Source organism: Lathyrus oleraceus, chromosome 4 (assembly GCF_024323335.1).
Source record: "Lathyrus oleraceus cultivar Zhongwan6 chromosome 4, CAAS_Psat_ZW6_1.0, whole genome shotgun sequence".
Classification (NCBI taxonomy): Eukaryota; Viridiplantae; Streptophyta; class Magnoliopsida; order Fabales; family Fabaceae; genus Lathyrus; species Lathyrus oleraceus.
In genome coordinates, this window is record NC_066582.1 from 14052216 (window position 1) to 14056839 (window position 4624).

The window sequence follows — 4624 nt, forward strand, 5'->3', positions numbered from 1 at the left end:
GAAAGAGTTTGTTTCTATCAGCGAGGCAGGTGAATGAGGCAGTAGCAGATGGGGTAGAGTTGTTTATGCTGTTAGCGACTTTGGAGGCTAAAGATAAACTGGTGATTTGCGATCTAGCTGTGGTGTGTGATTTTCCTGATGTGTTTCCGGAAGAAGTGAATGAATTACCGCCAGAGCGTGAGGTTGAGTTCTCGATTGATTTGGTACCTGGTACTAGGCCGATATCGATGGCTCCGTACCGTATGTCTGCTGTTGAGTTAACTGAATTGAAGAGTCAGTTGGAGGATCTATTGGATAAGAAATTTATTCGTCCGAGTGTGTCACCGTGGGGTGCACCAGTGTTATTGGTTAAGAAGAAAGAAGGTACTATGAGGTTGTGTGTGGACTACAGGCAACTGAATAAAGTGACGATCAAGAATCGGTATCCTTTGCCGAGGATTGATGATTTGATGGATCAGTTGGTTGGTGCGAGTGTGTTCAGCAAGATAGATTTGAGATCTGGGTATCATCAGATACGTGTGAAAACGGAGGATATTCAGAAGACTGCTTTCAGAACAAGGTATGGACATTATGAGTATTCTGTAATGCCTTTTGGTGTGACTAATGCGCCTGGAGTATTTATGGAGTATATGAATAGGATTTTCCATCCGTACCTAGATAAGTTTGTTGTGGTGTTTATTGATGACATTTTGGTGTATTCGAAATCTGAAGAAGAGCATGCTGAGCATTTGAGAGTGATTTTAGAAGTTCTACGCGAAAAGAAGTTATTTGCTAAACTGTCTAAGTGTGAATTTTGGTTAGAGGAGGTTAGTTTTCTTGGTCATGTGATTTCAAGAGGTGGTGTTGCTGTTGATCCTTCTAAGATAGAAGCAGTGTCTAAGTGGGAAGCTCCGAAGTCTGTTACTGAGATTCAAAGTTTTCTTGGTTTGGCTGGTTATTATAGGAAGTTCATTGAGGGATTTTCTAAGTTGGCGTTACCGTTGACGATGTTGACTAGAAAGGGGCAAGCGTTTGTTTGGGACTCAAAATGTGAAGAAGGTTTCCAAGAGTTAAAGAGAAGGTTGACTACTGCTCCTATTCTGATATTACCGAGTCCGTCGGAATCATTTGAAGTTTACTGTGATGCTTCGTTGTTGGGTTTGGGTGGTGTGTTGATGCAGAATAAGCAGGTTATAGCTTATGCTTCGAGACAACTGAGGGTTCATGAGAGGAACTATCCGACACACGATTTAGAGTTGGCAGCTGTGGTATTTGTTTTGAAGTTATGGAGGCATTACTTGTACGGGTCAAGATTTGAGGTTTTCAGTGACCATAAAAGTTTAAAGTATTTGTTTGATCAGAAAGAGCTGAATATGAGACAGAGGAGATGGTTAGAGTTTCTGAAGGATTATGACTTTGGGTTGAATTACCATCCGGGTAAAGCAAACGTAGTAGCTGATGCATTGAGTCGGAAATCATTGCATATGTCTATGTTAATGGTTAAGGAGTTGGATTTAATTGAGCAGTTTAGGGACTTGAGTTTGGTGTGTGAGAGTACTCACAATAGTGTTAAATTGGGAATGTTGAAGTTAACGAGTGGTATTCTGGATGAGATCAGAGAGGGTCAGAAATCCGACGTGCTTTTGGTTGATAAGTTGACTCTAGTGAATCAGAGTCAAGGTGGTGAATTCAGAGTTGACGAGAATGGCATTTTGAAATTTGGTAATCGGGTGTGTATTCCGGATGTTACCGAACTTAAGAAGAGTATTCTTGAGGAAGGACATCGTAGTGGCCTGAGTATTCATCCTGGAGCTACGAAGATGTATCATGATTTGAAAAAGTTATTTTGGTGGCCGGGAATGAAAAGAGAAATTGCGAGTTTTGTTTATTCTTGTTTGACTTGTCAGAAGTCAAAGATTGAGCATCAGAAGCCGTCTGGGCTAATGCAACCGTTGACTATTCCAGAGTGGAAGTGGGATAGTATCAGTATGGATTTTGTGTCTGGTTTGCCGAGGACAAATAAGAATTTTGAAGCCATTTGGGTGATTGTTGATAGATTGACGAAATCGGCTCATTTCATTCCGATCAGAATGGATTATCCGTTAGAGAGATTAACTGAGCTGTATATTGAGAAGATTGTAAGTTTGCATGGTATTCCGTCGAGTATTGTTTCGGACCGAGATCCTAGATTTACATCGAAATTTTGGGAAGGTTTGCAGAAGGCTTTGGGAACTAAGCTGAGATTGAGTTCTGCATATCATCCGCAGACTGATGGTCAGACTGAGAGGACGATTCAGTCACTAGAGGATCTTTTGAGGGCTTGTGTTTTGGAAAAGGGAGGTGCTTGGGATAGTTACTTACCTTTGATTGAGTTTACCTACAACAATAGTTTTCATTCGAGCATTGATATGGCACCGTTTGAAGCTTTGTATGGTAGGAGATGTCGGACACCTTTATGTTGGTATGAGTCCGGTGAGAGTGCTGTGGTTGGACCGGAGATTGTTCAACAAACTACGGAAAAGATTAAGATGATTCAGGAGAAGATGAGAATTGCTCAGAGTCGTCAGAAGAGTTATCACGACAAGAGGAGGAAGTCACTTGAGTTCCAAGAGGGAGATCATGTGTTTCTTCGTGTTACTCCGATAACTGGGGTTGGTCGAGCTTTGAAGTCGAAGAAGTTGACACCTCGATTTATTGGTCCTTATCAGATTTTGGAGAGGATAGGAGAGGTAGCCTATCGTATCGCTTTACCGCCGTCACTTGCGAATTTGCATGAGGTTTTTCATGTGTCTCAGTTGAGGAGGCACATTCATGATCCGTCGCATGTAGTCCAAGTAGATGATGTCCAGGTGAGAGATAACCTGACTGTTGAAACATCACCTATGAGAATTGAGGATCGAGAGTTGAAGCAGTTGCGGGGTAAAGAGATTGCCTTGGTGAAGGTAGCTTGGGGAGGACCAGCAGGTGGCAATGTGACTTGGGAACTTGAGAGTCAGATGAAGGAGTCTTATCCGGAGTTATTCACTTGAGGTATGTTTTCGAGGACGAAAACTCTTTTAGTGGGGGAGAGTTGTAACACCCCGATAATAATAAGATAATTATTTAATTTAAGTTAATATTATATTTATTAATTTAATTAAATAATTTAAATTATTGGATTATTATTATTATTATCATTGGAATAATAATTATTGGAAAATATAAAAGTTGGAAGTTAGTAAAAAGGTTATTTTTCACGTGAAAAGGAAAAAAGAGACAGAAAAGGGAAAAAAGGGCAAAGAGCCAGAGAACGAAGGTTGAAGGAAGGAAAAGCTTGGAGCTCAGAGATTGCCGGATTAACTCAGGTAAGGGGGGTTTATCACCGATTAATGGGTATTATGGGATAATATGTGATGGGTAGTGAGAAACCATTGATTTGCCTCTGATTGAATGATGTATGATGAATTTGTGAACTTTTGGGATGAACAAAATTTGGATTAAAATGGAAGAAATTCGTAGGAATTAGAGATAGAAAGGTTAGCAATTTGTGAAATCGAAAGTGTATGATTCGTGTTAGATGAGATGAATGAATTGTGTGTAAAATTTGGACTGTGGAAGGTTGAATTGGATAGATCTCGTAGCAGAGAAAGCCATTGCAGATCTGGAAATTCTGGTTTCTGGTCATACGCATATGGCACTAGGCAATACGCGTATGATGTGGCTGGTACGCGTATGGATGAGGCCTTACGCGTATGGGTGAGGAAAATGATATTTTGAACGTAGATTTGTCTCTGTTGGTACGCGTATGGGAGAGTGGTACGCGTAGCATACGCGTATGAGACAGATGATACGCGTATGGGTTAGGCGAGGAAATGCGCCATACGCGTATGGGCATAGGCAATACGCGTATGGGCAGACTTGTGGTTTTTCTGAACTGTTGTTGTGCAGTTTTTGGTTGTTTAGGCTGAGTGATGTAACTTAGCTGATGTATGACGTAGTAGGGATCATTTCCCGTTGTTTGAGTAGTATAGGTATTAGTAGAGTGTGCTAATACTGTGTTTGATTATGCGGCATGATATGATATGCTTTTGTGATAAAATGTGTTGATGATGTGTGATGGTATGCATGATGCTGTGAATGTATCAGTTATGTGTGCATTTGTGAATAGACTGTTTTATGGCTTAGAGTGTGAGCATATGTCTATTCTTGAATGGTTGTTGTTGTTGCATTGCTAGGTGATTAGCATGCATATTGTGGCCTTTACGGTGGTAGCTAATTCCCATGGTGAGGAATTAGTGAGTGAATCATTTTGATTGTTGTTGATGTTTGCATGCTAGGTGATTAGCGTGCATAGCATAGCCCTTGGGGTGGTAGCTAATTCCCATGGTGAGGAATTAGTGAGTGAGTCACTATGTCTCAAATGAGTGGGACTAGTGAGCTTGGTAGCCGTGCCTGGATTTGGACGGTGAGGTTGAACTATATGTTCACAAATAGTCGGTACCGCATGCATGGAGTCTCATTGCATAATATATGTATGGCGTATAATATGAATGGATGTATTCCAATATTATACGTATGTTTGTGTTGGTGTTGAGTATTATGTTGAATTGATGTGCTGTTACTGAATATATGTTTGGATTAGGGTGATGAAGTGTGTTAAATTACT